Here is a 19,754-nt window from a genome sequence, read left to right on the forward strand (position 1 = left end):
GGGGGCACCATGGCTCGGGGACCGGCAGGGCATCGGTCAGCAGGCGGTGAGCAATTGCATTGTGCATCACTTGTTTTGTTGTTATTATTATTATTAATAATATTATCATTGTCATCATCCCTTCCTTTTCTGTCCTATTAAACTGTCTTTATCTCAACCCAAGATTTTTACTTTTTATTTTTAATTCTTTCCCCCATCCCACTGGTAGCGGGGGTGGGAGTGAGCAAGCAGCTGTGTGGTGTTTAATTGCCAGCTGTGGTTAAAGCACAACGGTCTTTTTTGACACCCAACATGCGGCCCGAAGTGTTGAGCTAATGACAGATCTGACCAGAGCATGTTAAAATGAATTTGTTATAAGCGTTCATTCTGTTAGTTTAATAGTCACTGGTGACAGTGTTGATTTATTGGCTCTTAGAGTTGTGGTGTTTGTTCTCAGAGTTGTGTTATGTATCACCTCACTTGCCGTATATATTCCCTGTGCTGCTGCTTATCATCTGTGGGAGGTGGATTAAGGTTTTTTGCTTTGCTGTACTATGTAACTCTGGTTTATGGTATGATGCAATCATCAGTTGCGGGACCAGTCTGGCATTTGTACTCAGCATTGCTGTCATCTCTGTACTTCAGGAGCCATCTCTTGGAAACTATTGATAATTACACTCTTTACTTTTTCTCCTCGGAGAGCCAATCTATAGGGGTGACACCTTTCTTCACCTTCCTGTTCTCCTCCAGGCTAGCTACAATAGCTCTTGAGAATTTAAGTATCCTTGGGATGCTTCTCTCCCTCTCCCTCCTGTTGTTGCCCAGAGACAGAACTTGTCTAACTGTGCCGGCACAAGCCAGAGTAAAGAAGAAGCTTCTGGAACAACCTATTGCACAGGCTAAGAAAGACTATATAAAGACAGCACCCCATGTGTGTATTTGTCAACCCATTGCCTACAGGCTAAGCTCGCTACTCTTTAACAACAATGTGGGATCCAAGGGTGGTGATTCCCCTTTTCCTATCCTCTCCTCTTTTCTCTTTCCTCTTTCTTCTCTCTCTTTCTTACATATATTCATGTATATAAGTTTTGTATTGATTGTGATCAGTTGATCACTCATAGGTTGTTAGGAAAATAGTCTCATCGCCAAAGTCCCTTTATTCACTAGACCACCTGCTCTCCCCCTGCCCACTTACCCCCCCCTCCCCAGGTTATCAGCTGATCAGTTGATTGTTGTCTCTCACTCACTGAAGATGTCAGCTAACAAACTTACCAACAAAATTGTTCCTCTGAGTCACTATCATGACTCGAACTGCCCTGTGGCTCTGCTGAGCAGAGACTGGTTCTTCCACGGAATACAAAAAATTCACCCCCCTCATAACCCACCTCGTGGGATGAGACAGTGGAGAATTATAACAATGATAAGGATGTTTTGTGGTTGTGGTCTGTAATGAATATCTTAAAGCACTTTTGAGGTACTTACTACGTGTGAATTGTTGAAAGAGAAATTTATAAACAGGGGACATACTTTACATAAATCTTTCAATTTATTCAGGGACAGCTAAAATAATCTCTCGCACTTTCTGAACCAACTGCCAGTCTTAGAATCAAATCTTTCTTGTGTGTTTTTCATGCAGGTATGCTTGGATGAAAAAAAAAGGCACTGCAAAGGAATCATGATTTGTGCTTGGAGTGGAGGCAAGGTTTGAGGCCATGGCATTATGCCATCTACTCAGGCTTGAGATCTGAGTTTAGTCCTGTTCAACTGGGAGAACAGTTCCCTACTGCATGTGTGAGCTGTTTGAGAGTCTTCTAGTAGAACTCTGAAAAATATTGACTTCACGACGAAACTAGGAATCCCAGGGTAGCATGAAAATGGAGAAAATACTGAAGGAAAGGTATCAAAACACAGGTTTACACTAGATTTGCCATGTAAATGGAGTTTTACTGGCATTTAAAAAGTGTTACGGAATTCTCTGTATCTAAGGATTAAAACAAAAAAAAAAATTCCCCAAATGCACTATACCAGTGTAAGGAACCTTTATAAGTATGGCTATCTTAATGAGCCAGCAAGCTTAGCAAGCCATTACCAAGCTATGCCTTCAGAATTAGCGACACAAAATATTAGAAAAAGAGCTGAGATGCTCATACTCTTCAGATCTGAAAAGTAACTTCTGAAGGCAGCTTTCCTATCAATCATTTTATGTGACATCCTATTTCATCTGGAGAGAATACTCACTTATCTTGTTCCCGCTCTAATCAGAGTTTTGGGAATAGTTACAGAAACCCCCATCATCCATGTAACTTTTTTGAGTATCACAACAGTCGTGATATTGCACCAATATACTATCAATCATATTTATTCAGGGCATCATCTTTACTCTTGGGTGATTTCATTGCCCACATTGCCTTTGTCTCCCAAGGCTGTAATCAAAATACTCTTTTGCTGAATGTGGATGGACTTTCTTAGCTACATTATTCATTACACCTTCAAAATTTCTATTTCTATGCAGATTAAACTGTTTTACTTTGCATATGTGTCTGTGTTGCAGATGTAAACCTGAACCAAATTTCATTCTTTCCCAGACATCAAACTAAGGACATACCTGTTCAAAGTTAAAATTTAGAAGATGGAATCTTTGCCTGCTGGAATCTCTCTTCACTGTGGAAGTGCTGATTTTTAACATACTGGGTTTTTTTTTTTTGGGGGGGGGGGGGGTGTTTCACATTAAGTTTTAGAAATGCTTATTTCGTAAATACAAAGTGATACTGTGATTATCTGCATATATTCTGCACTCACACCAGTGTCAAGCCACTGTGAATTTACTAAAGCCTATGAAACGCCTTTGAGTTTATAATGATACAATCAACTTAAATTTAGCATTGATAACTATATTAGTTCTTTTTTCGCTATCAATTTTAATGAAAATTGGGTAGTGTTTAGTAAGAATTTTCTCCCTTTCTTGTACAGATCTACTGCACTCTTACATACAGAGATGTTTTGACAGTTTGAGTGCTTAATAATTTGCTTTCATACTATGTTTTAATTGTTTTCAGTATCTAATGTTGAAATGTTGATATGCTTATTATGGACATATTAATGGATTGATAAAACATGTTCCAATATCATTTTCACTATCCTAAGTGTTATAAATTGAGACCATAATGGACTATAATTCACTCTTTATTAATTATAGCAAGTAGAATATGAGCAAAGACAGCGCTGGACGGCAGGGGAGTCTGCGCTCCGCCAACTGCCGTGCTGAGTAGTTCAAACAGTCCCCTTTTTATACATCTTTACTTCCGTGCTCATGAGGTAGTGGAGGTACTCCGCGCATGCTTCAGTTGTTGTTAGGGGGGGTCGTTTCCTGCCACCTGGTATTTGTTGAGGCTGAAGTAAGAAGTCTTCCCTCTTTGTCTCATAGTTGACCTTTCACTCATATATCCTTATATGGGGCTGTCTTGTCCTGTTTCTTGTCGCTTCCTGGAAATCTGGCGGTTATCTTGCATGAGCAGTATCTGGTTCAGTTTGTGTGAGCGATTACAGTTATCTTATCTCACACAGGCGGCGTCCGGTGGTTGTTTGCATGAGTGATTTCTGTCGTCTAATTTTACATTGAGCTTAACATAAATCTTAATAAACAATACCTTAGTCCACAGTTTCTCACATAAGGAAAGTAAATTTCACAAAAGAGAAACTTATAATAGGTGGGTAAAAGAGATTGTCTTGTGATGATTTTATAACAGTGACACATGAAGAAATGCTGACTTCTCTGCACATCTCCCAGGCTACACCAGGTAGTTGTCAAATTTTCTAGGACTAGGTTCGTCAGGTATGAATGTGAGTGTTACTGCCTACACTAATCAGACTTTCACGACACCCGTGTTTTTTGAAAGCATTTCCTTTCTCTAGATGAACTATAGGATTTAAACTGGAGGAGAGTTCTGCAGAAATGCTGACGCTGGTATTCCTTTTAGTGCCACAGGAAGCTTCAGTATTTAAACAATAGTAACAGATACACTCTGTTAGCATTGAGCCAGCAAACTAATTTAATTTGATATAAACTTCTGAGAAGAAATTGTCTGGGATTTCCAAACAAGTATTCCTCTGGAGGGGAAGTGGAGAGGGAGGTGCTGAGCTCTTCTCCCTGGGATCCAATGACAGGGCTTGTGGGAATGGTTCAAAGCTACACCAGGGGAGGTTTAGGCTGGACATCAGGAAGCATTTCTTTACTGAGAGGGTGGTCAAACACTGGAACAGTCTTCCTAGTGAGGTAAGTGGTCAATGCCCCAAGCCTGTCAGTGTTCAAGAGGCATCTGGACAATGCCCTTAACAACGTGTTTTAACTTGGTCGGCCCTGAAGTGGTCAGGCAGTTGGACTAGATGATTATGGCAGGTCACTTCCAACTGAAATAGTTTTATTCTATTCTATTCTAGTCTAGTCTAGTCTAGTCTAGTCTAGTCTATTCCAATCACAGTGTCACGTCCTGCTCAGACAAGGGAGACAAGTGTCTCAGATTCACAAATCCCCAATGGAGCGGACAACAAGTCTCTAAGTCCAAACATTTATTAACCACCCACAATGTACTAATTGAACACACGATAATTGGCTAAGTATATAGCAAGTTGTGGCAAGCAATACAATATGCCTTGCATTTCTTAATATAAAAGGGAAAAGAGGGAGACAGAGGGAATAGGGAAATACAGATCACCAGTCTGGGTTTCTACACTGATCCCACCAGTGAGGGTTCCAGGAGGCAGCCGTCTTCTTCGCTTGCATCTGTCTTCTTCGCTTCACTGCACTCTTCCGGCTCCCCTTTCTTCCCCCTGCCCTTGATTTATACCCACTTCCCTTGGGTCCGTCCCCTAGGTCGACCCACACACCTACTCATCCCATGTACAGGGAGGGGTGAGGTGTTTCATGGGATGATGTAATTAGCATGATCATGTTAACCCTCATTAGCATATTGAGGGGTGTTAACTTTAATATGCATTTCATGGATAATGAAGCAAAGGTCATTCACCAGACAAAAGGCCCTCGAAACCTGACCAGGTACCCCAGAGCAGAGCCGTCCTGTCTCCACAGGGCTCCCCCCTCCAGCTGCACCCTGTGTTATTGGGGCAGCCTTTTCAGCTTCGACCTCCCCACCATCCACCCTGGGACTCATAGTTTTGTCTTGCGAGTGTTTGAGGCATTTCTTCGATCAGCCTCAACTTTTGCTTTCTCAGGCTGTTTTTCTTAGATTCTCGCAGGCCTGGTTTCTCGTCTCTCACACACAGTACCTTCAGTGATCAGGGAAAATGAGAAATTTACATAATTTTTTTTGTTTATGAGTAAAAAGAAACATTGGACAGACTTTTAAAAATCACATCTCAGTTTGAATTCCACTGTCTTTATCATTACTGGCTACTTTTAGGATGGAGAGTTAAGGCATCACTTTGCCTGCAGGCAAAATATTAACCCTGCTTTTGTGAAATTTGCAACATCAAATGTGTTAATATTTAGAAATGGCTTCTGTTATTTTCATATTACAAATGAAATCTATATTGAATCCTAACAGATATTATTAACTGATTGACTGATTGGGAAATATGACCAGTTTCCTCCAGGCTTCCTCACAAGACAAGGTCTTGTTTCTGTTCACTGAACAAACAGAAGATGGAGAGGATTTGGGCCTTAAATATTTTCCATGGACTTGATGAATCTTGGTAATTTACCTTCGAAGAAACGCGTACAGAATTGCCAGTCTTCATTTTAGTTAATTGGGACACAACTACACAGCTTGGTAAGAAAAGGCACACAAATTCTGTCACACGTGACAGTTAACCATAGGTTTTGTAGGGAGGTTGTAATAAACTATGAAATAGTAAAATATTGCCCTTCACATAAGACAGAGAAACACTTCCTAACCACTTCACACACCAAAGGATTTTGTTCATCAAAACAGTATTTGTGTTTCTGTGAAGAGTGAAGGAGAAACTGCTTAAAGTCTCATATTTTGACATTCCAGTTTCTATATTATCTAGGGTTTTATTTTTATATTTTTTTAAAGTTACGTTTGACATGATAAAGTGCCATTACAAAATAAAACCAAATTTATGTGGAAAAATGCTTGAACTTCTGAAAAGAAACTTTGATTAGAGTATCACGATATTTTGACTCTCCAAGTTGAATTTGTTAATTGCCAATATTTTCCTAAGATACAGTTTTTTCTTAACATGCATTCTATTGATATGTCAGAGATATTTCATAACTGATCAATTTTTTCTGTCCTCCACTGTCATTTCTAAGTTTAGATTCCTCAACAACCAGTGCCAGCAGTGGGGAGCAGCTCTGCGTCCTCAGCTCTCCCCAACCTGCTGCAGAGTACAAACATGGCCATGGAGACAGAGTGGAGCTGCCTCATCTGCCACGATGCACAAAATGACATCGCTTATGTGATGCCCTGTTGCCACCAGTTCTGCTTGGGCTGCATCCTGCGGTGGGCAAAAACAACATCCAGTTGCCCACTCTGCAGAAGACTGATGAAGAAGGTCAGGTTTTCTGTGCGGGGAGAAGATGACTACCTGGAGCACGTCATCATGCCCCCCACACAGCCATCAGTGGCCAGCAGCCAGGGAGGCAGAGCCTGGCCAACGGCAGCACCCATTGCCCCACAACGTCCCCTCCATCTTCTCCGCAGGGAAGGCTCTTCTGGGCAGGGGGCTGCGGGGGGAGAGGACAGGACTGCCGTGGGTGGTCTCCAGCTCGAGGTCTGGGCAGAACTTTTCCAAAGAGAACAATGTCTCCTTGATCCCGTGATGTCCTGGCTGCACCAGGAGCTGGAGGCAATGTATCAGGAACAGTGGCGGCTGGCGATGGCATTAGAAAAGGTGATCCTGCACATCCTGTGCCACTTCGGGCCTGGTGGGGAGGTCACGGTCCAGCTGCTGCAGCACAGCCTCAGGGAACGTACAGCACCACTGGTCCTTGGTGTCATCAGCGCCACCGTGCGCCTGTGCAGCGACGAGGCCTGGAGGCTGCTGCTCTCCTACGCTGCCGAGGAGGAGGACGACAGCGCTGCAGCCAGCCCCCAGCCCCACCACCTCCCAGGGGGGCACTCCTGACTCCAGCCTGGCCTCCTCCAGCAGCCCTGAAAGCTCCAACAGCGAGGAGGAAGCCAGCACCTTGGAGGCCGCCCTCCACGGGGGTCCCAGCCAACCCCCATCTGCCTCTGTCGCAGCAGAGCAGGAGCAGCCCCAGGAGGAGTCGGGGGAGGCGGCGGTGGCAGGTCCCTCTGCCCAGGGCTGCAGTCCCAGCCCCTCCACTCCTGGCTAGGGCAGGGACTGCTCACCTAGGGAGCCCTGGTGCCCCACGAAGAGGAGGGCCCCCAGCCCCCAAGGGTCTCCCCAGCCCTGCAAGAGGGCACCCCGCCAGTGGCACTAGCAAGGCTGCAGCAACTCTTTATTCAAGGAAACGGAAAGAAATTCCTATTTCTCTGACACCATCAGACACCATTGGATTTCTCCAAGCAAGTTAGCCCAATATCACAGAATCATCTAGGTTGAAAAAGACCTTGAAGATCATCAATATCAGGAGGTGCTGACTGAACAAGATGATGCCACTTTAAAAATGTCTTCGACTTTGAATCCTGCCACTTTAATACCATTAGATGATATTATTATTGGGAACCAGCGGGCAGATATGGCAGCAAAAAGAATAGCATTAAAAGGATTAGTGGTTGGAGCCCTGATACCTGGAGAAAAATTAAACTTAGAGGTACCTAAGTATACAGAAAGGGAAGGTAAATTAGCTGGACACACCAGTCCACTCTTTTCAACCTGGAGGTCTAGTCTATGTTTGCACCTGGAAGGACAAACCACCGAAAGAAAGGTGGAAAGGACCCGTCACTGTCCCATTAACTATTTATACAGCAGTAAAGGTGGAGGGGACAGCCTCTTGGATTCACTACACTAGAGCCAAAAAGACCCCGCTGCGGGGCCAGGGGACCGTGACACAAACAGAAGGACTCAAAATTAAGTTTGCCAAATCTGCTGAATGAATCATACATGGGACTGTAGTGAATCATACAAACATTTAGAGTGTACTTAAGGATTATTACCACTAGTTTTAGGAATTCTATTAGCTTTACCCATAGTAATATTGTTAGTGCAAAGGACAACTGATATTTTTAATCCTCCTAATAGGGCACAGATTGTGTATTCTGTTGGTGTTACTGATCTTGTTCTCCATCCATTAGAGTGATGAAATCTGGTTTTTAAATTAATTCAAGATTTTGGTAAAGTTCAGAATGTCTCTTTGGTAACAGTGTGTTTACCCACCCCTGAGTCAGCAGAAGATCCTATACCATGGGCAGTGTTTACCACAGATTTAACCTCCATGTGGAAGTACATGCAGAATAATACCCATACAGCTTGGGAGTGGTGTACTGGAGAAGGGAAGTACACTCTAAAATGGACAATTAAAAATGAAACAGTAACTGATTGCAATATAACAAAGTCAGAAACACCTTGGGCCACAAAAATAATTTATAGATCATCAGGAAATCAGTGTGCCAACTTGCCCTGGGGTTGTCAGATACCCCAAATATGGACTACACCCCCGATAGGTCACTGGGATTACTCCTAGTCAGCTCAGTGGTGTATCATTACGAATAGTGATGAAGGGACACCTGAGGATCCGTTACAAATAAGTGTCAAATACCCTGCCTTAAATTATTCCTGAACCGTGGAAAAATTGAAATGCAAACATCAGAATTGCACAAATTTTACAACTGTAGAAGTGTAGATACTGAAATACAGAGAATAATGCTGGTTGCTAAAGCTTTATGATTGGGGTGTATGTGTTGAAGTTATACTACTCGCCTAAATGATATGTGGTCACATTTGACAAATAATGAAACCTGGGAGGACTTGAATTGTGACACTCAAACAATTTTGTCCTTGGGACACAGTCTGGATTAGTAGTGATGGGAAATAGGCATCTCATCTTTCTTTGAACAGGAAAATAATGTATTGGACATTAGGGACATTAACCTTATGTCCCTTCTGGAGGAAATCACCTCTGGACATATAATTGTGGGGAAAAATAAAAAGGAGCCCAGATCCTTGACAACATCCAAGCACTGAGCACTGGCACCACAGTAGGCTATTTAACAAACACATGTAATTTATGTATGTTTCTCTTCCAGGTTAAGTAAAGGTGGCCTATCTACCTATGACCAAATTGGTAATAAATTGACAAAACAGGTAATTAAATTGACAAGCCAGTTTTTGATGTCTTTTTACGGAATTATATGACACTTCTTGTTATTGGAACCCATATCCCAACCTACTATTGATTGTTCACTCTGATTGTCATGAGACTTGGTTAGCTTTACCCTCCTAATAGAGGAAAGATGATAGATAGATAGATAGATAGATAGATAGATAGATAGATAGATAGATAGACAGACAGACTTTACTGTTATTTAATTTCATTACAATACATTACAGATTCTATTACAATTACTACAATTAGGTATTTACAGTTATGCGCAATTGACTCACGAAAATATACATAATATCCACTGATGAAAACTGTGTCAGATTTGACAGTTGGTGCACAAATTTATCCTGCCTAGACCTAGAGAGACCCAAATCAACCACCATAATTGCCCTGATACCATTTACCATGGGCACCCAAAGGAAAGCCCATAAATTTAATAGTGGTAGTATTTGTCAACTCTTGTATTTAATTTTTAAGGTGTTGGTACTTTTTCACTTTCTCTGTTGCTGCTTCTGCTAATGTTGTCATTTTTACTTTCATACCTAATTGTAATATCTACTACTATGGCTTTTTCTTCCCTAACGAATACCCAGTCTGGTTTATGTAATTCATTCTGGCTATCTCTTACCATTGGTTCTTGAAATATTATCCATTCTTTCTTTTTAGCTTCTTCTACTAGTATATTACAAATCTGATTGTATCTCTTAATTCTGGCATCCTGTACTATGGAGAAAAACCCAATAATATGTGTGCAGGTCTAATTTCCACTTGACAATGACGACATGGTTTAATTTGTGTCTCTTGTCTGCCCCTCGTCAGAAATTCCCTTGTAGGACAGATGTTTGCTCTTAATTGTAGAGCTGTGATGAGTTTTCAGTGAGGAATGCCTCTATAATATTCGATCCAGTTGTTACTGATTTTATCCCTCTCAAAGTTAGATATCCCATGGCCCTGAGACAGCAACTTGGTCTAATTTAAAAATTCCTGTCGTCCTCAATTACAGGGTCTTGGAAATATGGGGTTTGGTGCGGATCTTTCCCATTCCGAGACTTATTCAGTCTCGCCTACTTCTGTTAGTACCATGACTGCTTTTGGGTCCCAAATAAATGTAAGCTTTTCTTTGTCTCCTCCAGCAACAATCCACAAATGTTCAAACTCTTCCTCAATCCCTTCTCGACTTACAATTGCTTTTATTGTTTTGTCCAAAGACCGCACAATTCTGTGTAGTCTTCGGGCTTGTACACTAGGAATCAATCCAGCAAGTCTTGTTAGACCTAACCTTCCATCCTTAGTACTGGAGTACAGGATGGCATCCCATGTGCTTACTGGTAAATGTAACCATTCTTTTACAGCTGTCCTAACTGTTAAATCAAGTGCTTGTAAATAGGTGGCTTTTACATCCAACTGCTCGGCTAAGTAAATGAAACGGGGAATAGCATATCCCCTCAAGATATCAGTCTTCTGGAACGGTTTCAAGGGAGATCTCCCAATCCGCTGTAACCAATCTTTCATCTTTTCCAGTAGTTCTGGTTTTGATATTCCCACCCATGGGTCTATGTGTAGGCCCAGGTACTTCTCAGAGCTACTGGGTTCTATCATACTGAGGGGGGTGCCTTTGATGGCCCATGGGGGACAATCATTGATCATATATGAGTCCCCTGTAGGCTGGATGTAAAAGCCATGGAACTTCTCCCCCTGTGTTTTGAGGTCTGTTAGATCGCAAAAGACCTCAACAATTTCAATATTCTTTTGCATTCTTTCCCCACAGCCACTTAGCAGTACCAGGTCGTCTGCAAAAACCAGGCTTGTTATATGTGTAGAAGAATGTTGATGACCGATTCCATCCTCTTGCAATTTACACAGTAGGGGGTCTACAGACAAGTTAAATAAAATGGGAGACATTGGGTCACCCTGTTTCACTCTGATACAAATCCCAAAGGGATCCGACTGTTCACTCCTCATGTCAATATACATGTTAGTGTTCTTATATAAGTTAATAATCAGGGTTATAATATGATTGTCTCCACCCTTTTGTTTTAGAGCCTCGATGATGTGCGAATAGCTCACCGTGTTGAAGGCTTTGGCTACGTCAACAAAGACTACTCCCAGGGGACAGGGAAGTGATCTTGCCCCTGGACTTGGTACTGGTAAGGCCGCCCCTCGATTACTGTGTTCAGTTTTGGGCCCCTCACTACAAAAAGGACATTGAATTACTCGAGCGTGTCCAGAGAAGAGCAACGAAGCTGATGAAGGGTCTGGACCACATGTCGTACGAGGAGCAGCTGAGGGAACTGGGGGGGTTTAGTCTGGAGAAGAGGAGGCTCAGGGGAGACCTCACCACCCTCTACAACTACCTGAAAGGAGGTTGCAGAGAGCTGAGGATGAGCCTCTTTAACCAAGTAACAAGCAATAGGACAAGAGGGAATGGCCTCAAGCTGCACCAGGGAAGGTTTAGACTAGGTATTAGGAAGCATTTCTTTACAGAACAGGTAGTCAGGCGTTGGAATGGGCTGCCCAGGGAGCTGGTGGAGTCCCCATCCCTGGAGGGATTCAAGAGGCGGGTGAACATAGCGCTGAGGGATCTGGTGTAGTTGGGAACTGTCAGTGCTAGGTTAACGGTTGGACAAGATGATCTTCAAGGTCCCTTCCAACATAGATGATTCTGTGATTCTGTGATTCTGTTCTGGTTTTGCATTTCTTATTAAAAGTTGTAATAATTTCAGATTTTCTGCACATCCCAATGATCTTATAAAGCCCCTTTGTCTTGGATTAATGGGACATGCCTTAGTCAGCCTCGCTGTTATAATCTTTGAGAATATTCTCAGGACGATTGATCTGATCATAATTGGATGCCAATTATTGATATCATTCTGGCATTCCAGTAGAGCTGATTTTGATATTAACACAGTCTGACATTCTTTCGCCATGTCCGGTATAGTACCAGAGACCAACCAGAGTTTGAATAATTCCATTAGCTGGGTATAATGGGGATCAATCCTGATAAGATCCCCCAAGCTGAGTCCATCAGGTCCTGGCACTGTGCTCTTGCTCATCTCTCTGATATTCTTCGAGATCTCTTTCATCGTGATCATGGCTTCAAATGTCAAGTTGTCCACCCATCCAACAGTCTTGAAAGCACATAGGCCCTTGAATGTTCCTGGCGTCTCCCATCTCGACTTGAACACCTCGTGCACCTCACCGAGTGAGATTCCACATTGTCCAGGATAATACCAGCCAATTTCTGCCTATCCAGGTGGAACAGCTGCTGGAACTGCAGGAATTGCCCCCATTTCTTGGCCCTCTTCTTCATCCACTCCTTGGGTGATTCTGAAGAATGAGCCTTCTGGGCCACTTGGTATTTCTGACCTCGGCTGGCTTTCAACTTGGAGGACCTCATGTACAGGCATGAATAGCAGTCTTTAACTGACTCTTCAACCAAAGTTACCGGATCTTCCTCCCCTTCAAACACCTTCTCAAAAGTTCCACGAAGAATGGGCAGTTTTTCTGCTGTTATCCAATCTGAAATCACTCTTTGATAATGGGACCTCAGTCCTCCCTCAGTTCAGCACCCAACGCTCCCCAGATGTTCTCCTTTTTCGAGTTGTTTCTTCCATTCTTGATTTTTTTCCCTCTCCTTTATTGGACTCCTACGCAGTCCTCTTCTTTTATCACTTATCTGCTTAGCTGTTTTCGATGGAATATGTTCCACAATCAGCTTATTGATGTTCTTACTTCCCTCATACGACTTATCCAACCTTCGCAACAACTCCATCTCCTCTTCCATCCAACACTGACAGTGTACCCCTCTAGCAGGGACATGAGGCCATGATCTGCTCTAAGTTCCTGAGCACTGGATAGGTCAAGCGCTTATGTTGTCCCAGGCCAATTTTTGTTTCAAACACCCTTCCACATTCCTCAAATACCAAACCTACCACCGGGGCAGCTTCTATAACCCCTTTACACTTTGGGATGTGGCAGGCAATACTACGATGTTTCTCATTCGTTTTCCCACACCTGGCACACTGAAACAAGATCTTTCTCTTCCCATGGGTTCCCTGTAGATGTCCAAGCAGTCCAGATATTTTCCTATTCTAGTTCCACAACATGGACAAGGTGGAGTTCTGTCCGGGATTTTCACTACCGGTGTGCCCTCCAATAGTGGGTCACCCTTGGAATCCAAAATAGGTGTTGATGGCATTAGGATAGGTTGAGCCATGGCCCCTGGGGGCATGATCTCCCCTTCCTCTTCAGTCTCTGCCTCTCTCCGTTGTGGGCTTTGAGACCTGAAGGGGTAGGTTCCTCATACACCTCTGGCAACATGGCTAAACCCTTGGGCTCGGTGAAAGATGACATCATTCTAAACATCCCCCTTCTGAGTTAATAAACTCCATTCTCCTTAATTTATCCCAACGTCCACCATTTCTTTTAGGTCCTTGATGTTACTAGTGACCATAGTCTCACATAAGTCCAAAGGACTCATTTATGTGCCAACCGATACGAACGTAATCCACATCGGTCAAACCATTATGCCAATTTCAGTATAAGGGTGGTCCAACCCAATCAGCCCCCACCCAAAGGCTGTTAGGCTGTGCCCAACTTAGCCTGTGGGCACAGGCCTTGGGCAATCAATAAGAAAATTGATGCCAGAAACTTGTTTCACCTAATTAAGTACTATCAAGTGGTCAGTGAGGTCACTTGATAGGGAGGAAGCAATCATAACACAATCACACTGGGGCAGAGGCCACTTCAGTTACCCAAAAGGGCATCCAGCAGGGACCACGTGGAGGTATGACCTCTGCAACTGAGCCCAGCTATTAACAATGATCCCGTCTTAAGAGAGTCATAGTTACTCCTGCCTAGTTACTAGATCCTATATTCACTCCACAAATATCCTCATTAAGAAACAGATTGGCGATTCACAAGCTTACATTACAGATGGAAACTCTGGCCACTCCCTCCCAGTTAGGGCTCTCAGAATTAAACACCCAGTTACAAGGCACCTCTAAAATGGCTTTGCAAAATAGACTGGCATTAGATCTGTTCTTATTACACCTACATGGTGTTTGTGGATATCTTGATCTTAAGAATGATGGCTGTTGTATACACATCTCCAGTATCACTGGGAATTTAGAGACTCAAATATATAAAATGTGTCAGGTTGCAAAAGCTAGTTGTGAATTGAGTTCTGGACTAGAAGGAGGATGATTAAAAAAGCTGTTACATGGACTGTGATTTTCCTTAACTAGCTGGTTGGAAGGATTACTCCAAAGTATCATAGTAATTGTTGTGATTCTAATTATTCTTTGTATTGTTTTACGCTGTATGAAAAGACTTTTGGTCCAAGCCATAACTGATCAATATGTGATGGTACTGAGAAATCACTGTGAGATCTCTGAGTCTTTCGAAAAGAAAGGCCTCGTAGTCTCAAAGGGGGGGGAAATGTTACCTGTCTAAACCATATGTTTGAATAAGTGTCTAGGTTATAGTGACACTATTCAAGTTAGAATTAGATATACTGCATTTAAATCTTCTAAGGAGGACAGGGAATCATGGCTTTACTACATAAGCCTGATTGTATAAGCAGCACAGACTTTACTAACGACTGTGCCCTTGAAGAGAAAATAAAAGATTGCTAAAAAGGGAACATCCTGCCCAGAAGGCACTGAAAGATAAGTAATTGCCAAAGCAGCACAAAGTCAGCAAAAATCTATGGTAATTGGGGGAAAGGTGAAGACGGCAAAGGGAGATTGTGACCACTGACTCAATTTAAGATCAAAAAGACTTATCCCCCCCACCCTTTGGGTTTGCGGAGAATGATAAAAAGATGCTGTAACCTTACATCGAGACGAGTCATGTTGTTAACAAATGAAGGACAAAGTGATAAGAAACTAACCACTGGTCATTACAGTAAATGTGTATTCATGTAGTTTGAAGTGTATAAATACGCTTGTTGAGGTTTGAACTCAGCCTGCAGCCAGACGCCACGTGGCCAGCCATTCACCTCCCCCCTCTCCAGTGAAATAGGGGAGGGACAAAAAAAGAAGAGAATTCGTAGGTTGAATAAAAAGAACGGATTTACTAAATATAACAAGAGAACAACAGTAACAATAGTGAGTCCAAAAAGAAGTGGGTAAAATGCAGCAGTGGCTTGCCGAGCGCGGCGACCACCCCCACAGCAACACACAACCAGACCAGACCCAAAATCGGCATGCACCTGAGAGAGCCCACCCACCTGTATCCCTGGGCATGGCATCACGTGGTATGGAATACTCCAATGAAAGTTAACTCCATCCTGGTTGAAACCAGGACAGTCTCCATGACTGATGTTATGCTCAGGTTTCCAAATACATCTTAAGGAATCACCACCCCTTTTTTCCCAGATCTCACAGATCTCATTCCCTTAGTCTATGGGCCATCCTTCCACAATGTCTGCTGAGTTCATTTAGTTCATAACTTCGGGTTCCATCTGTCATGACAGTCTATAAGGCTGAGGAATGAGACGGAGTTGGCTCAGTCAGTGGAGCAGGAGGCTTTGGATGTGGCATGGGAATGTTGCGAGGCACCAATTGCAATAACAGGGTTATTTGACAGTTCGGTTCACTGGCTATTCTCACCTAAAATCAAATCTCCCAGAGGCACACATCGGACTTGTCCATCCTTCTGCATCACCCACCAAGTGCACCCAGGTCCTTGGGCAAAAGTAATCCCACGCATGGGTTTACCTTTACCCAATGCAGGAGTAACCCAGACGGCCTTCCCCAACATATTCCTAGTGTGCACTGCGGGGGCTTTATCCCCATCCGCGGTACGTAGGAGGTTTGATTGAGCAGGGCCAGCCTGCTTGGCAGATCCTCTGGGATTGACTAACCAGGTGGCTTTTGCTAAATGCACGTCCCAATGTTTGAAAGTTCCACCCCCCATTGCTCTCAGTGTAGTTTTCAGCAATCCATTGTATTGCTCAATCTTCCCAGAGGCTGGTGCATGGTAGGGAATGTGATATATCCACTCAGTGCCATGTTCTTTGGCCCAGGCGTCTATGAGGTTGTTTTGGAAATGTGTCCCATTATCTGACTCAATTCTTTCTGGCGTGCCATGCTGCCATAAGACTTGGTCCTCAAGGCCTAAAATGGTGTTCCGGGCAGTGGCATGGGGCACGGCATGAGTGTCCAACCAACCAGTGGCTGCATCCACCACTGTAAGCACATAGAGTTTGCCGTGCCGAGTTTGTGGGAGCGTGATATAATCAATCTGCCAGGTCTCCCCATATTTATATTTTAACCATCGTCCTCCATACCAAAGGGGCTTTAACCGTTTGGTTGCTTGATCGCAGCACATGTCTCACATTCATGGATCGCCTGTGCAATAACATCCATGGTTAAGTCCAGCCCTCGGTCATGAGCCCATCTATATGTTCCATCTCTTCCCTGATGGCCTGAGGAGTCATGGGCCCAGCGAGCCATAAATTGTTCACCCTTATGTTGCCAGTCCAGATCTACTTGAGACACCTTGATCTTGGCAGCCTGATCCGCCTGTTGGTTGTTCTGATGTTCTTCAGTGGCCCGGCTCTTGGGTACGTGAGCATCTACATGAGGTACTTTCACAGCCAGGTTCTCTACCCCAGCAGCAATATCTCGCCATCATTCAGCAGCCCAGATGGGTTTGCCTCTGCACCGACAGTTGCTCTGTTTCTGCTGCTGTAACCACCCCCACAGCACATTTGCCACCATCCATGAGTCAGTACAGAGGTAGAGCACCGGCCACTTTTCTCACTCAGCAATACCCAAGGCCAACTGGATGGCTTTCACCTCTGCGAACTGACTCGATTCACCTTCTCCTTCAGCAGCTTCAGCAACCCGTCGTGTGGGGCTCCACACAGCTGCCTTCCACCTTTGATGTTTCCCCACAATGCGACAGGACCCGTTGGTAAACAGGGCCCATCGCTTCTCCTTATCCAGTAGTTTATTATATGGTGGGGCCTCTTCAGCACGCGTTACCTCTTCCTCTGGCGCCATTCCAAAATCTTTGCCTCCTGGCCAGTTTGTGATCACTTCCAATATTCCCGGACGGCTGGGGCTCCCTATTCAAGCCCGTTGTGTGATTAATGCAACTCATTTACTCCACGTGGCATCAGTTGCACGGTGTGTAGAGGGGACACTCCCTTTGAACACCCAGCCCAGCACTGGCAGTCGGGGTGCCAGGAAGAGCTGTGCTTCAGTCCCAATCACCTCTGAAGCAGCTCGGACCCCTTCATATGCTGCCAGTATCTCCTTTTTGGTTGGAGTATAGCTGTCTTCTGGTCCTCTGTATCCCTGACTCCAAAACCCCAGGGTCAACCCCAAGTGTCCCCTGATGCTCTCTGCCAGAGACTCCAGGTAGGGCCAGTCTTCCCAACTGCAGTGTAGAGCACATTTTTAACATCTTGTCCTGTACGAACTGGCCCAAGGGCTGCTGCATGAACTGTTTCCTGTTTAATTTGTTCAAAAGCTTGTCGTTGCTCTGGGGCCCATACAAAATCATTCTTTTTTGGGGTCACTGGATACAGAGGGCTTACAGTCAGACTGTGATTTGGAATACACATTCTCCAAAACCTCACAGCACCTAAGGAAGCTTTGTTTCCTTTTCACTAGTTAGTGGATGTATAGCTGCTATTTTGTTGATCACATTCATTGGGATCTGGCAACGTACATCTGTTAGGGAGGCTCTCAAATAAACAAGCAGTCACCAAAAACTAGAAATTTATTGTCAACACAATTAAATAGCCCTTCACAAATTACAGGTTTGAATGTCTGCGAGAGGCGAACAGAACAACTTCCTAGGGTTTAACGTCAAACCAAAATGCAGAACAAAGCACCACTCCCTAGGGTTTAATGACAATCCAAAATGCTCTATCAGTCACCTAACAAGTGAGGGAGCAACAAGCGAACACTAAGAGCAGGGCCCAGTGCTGCTGGTCTAACTGCTGATCTGGGACTGTCATTGCTCATGTCCCCAGTCCCTGGGGAAAGCCCAGAGGAGCCTACCCCAGGGTGAACTAACCTTGCCACAGTGCCTCAGTCCCCCTCAGTCAGTGTCTTGGGCTGCAGATGAATCCTCCATCTTTGCTTCGGGGTGTCTGCTGGTCTCCACCCATTCTGCCAGTTCACAGCCAACAAGGATGAGGGGCCTTGTGCTGGAGAAACTAGTAGGGGACTTGCTCAGCACTCCACACCTTGGAGGAATAGCATGAGATGGCTGGTCCTCCAGGGTCATTACCCTTCAAAGGCATGAGTACCTCAACTGAATCAAAAGGGCTTTTCAGAGAGTATGAACACTGGGCCCTGGGGAGAGGAGCAAGGTGGCACACAGTCTTTTGCTACCTTTGGCTGTGTGATCCAGTGCTGCAAGGTTTAGAAGCTTGGCAGATGTTTGACTCCGGCTTCTTCCTTCTGCATCACATCATGCACAGGCTGGTACTGAGACATCCCTGGGGCCACGACAGCCCTGTGGGGACATCGCCCCATGCAGGCAGCACTGACTAGGTGCCCAACCCCTCCTGTCTCCCCACAGTTCCCCACACTGCCCTATGAAAGAGGGTCTTTGCCAGCACTCATCTGCATCTGCGGTTACCCTCTGAGTCAGCATGAGGCCAAGGGAGAGTGCAGGTCTCCTGCCCCTCTGCCTGGCTGTTGGCTTGGGACCTGTGCATCTTCAGGCAGAGTGCTGTGTCCCTGGCTGCAGACATCCCCTCCAAGTAGGCATCAAAAGGGTCTGGACAGGCACCAGCTATGCTAACAGATGCACTGTTTCCGTGCTCTGTGACATCTGCCCCTAACAGGAATCTCCCAACACCACAGAACACCCCTGGGAGTGTGGTTCATTTCTGGCTGCATCCAGGTGATGGTCCTGCCTGGTCCCAAGCTCTGCAGAGGCTGAGCAGGCTGCAGCAGTCATTATCATCTCGGCCACTTTACCCGGACATGAACTGCACACACCCCTGTGGTGCTGAGGGGAACAGGCAGCGCAGGTACCTTGTGCAGCAGCAGTTTGTCTGAGTGGTGCCTGGTGCTGCAAAAGACACATACCCTGTAGGGCTGTGATGGTGTAGAGAAGGGGTGGGGGGAGTGAGGGGGGGGCCTGGGTGTGTTTGTGTCACCAACACTCCCTCAACAGCTTCCTTTGTGATGTGCAATGGGCAATTTGATCATGACTTGCTTGGAGGTGATGTAGGATGTGGTCATGTAATTGTCGAAGGGTTCTGGGAACTCCTGGTTATTTTGTTTTTCTTCAGGATTTTTCCATCTGGTGGAAGGGGAGAGCTGCTGCTCAGGACATGTGGACATCCATGACAGGGACCAGTGGAAAACTGTGATTCACATTTTGGCCCCAAAGCTGCTGATATGGTCTGCAGGGAACTGCAGTGTGGCACAGGCCTGTATGTTGCTAGGGCAGCTCACTTTTGAGAAAGGGCCAGTCCCATCTAAGTTGGAGAGATGCACTGTGTGGGGAATGAATGTGCCACCCCTTGTTT

The sequence above is a fragment of the Strix uralensis genome, chromosome 12 (genome assembly GCF_047716275.1).
Source record: "Strix uralensis isolate ZFMK-TIS-50842 chromosome 12, bStrUra1, whole genome shotgun sequence".
Taxonomy (NCBI): Eukaryota; Metazoa; Chordata; class Aves; order Strigiformes; family Strigidae; genus Strix; species Strix uralensis.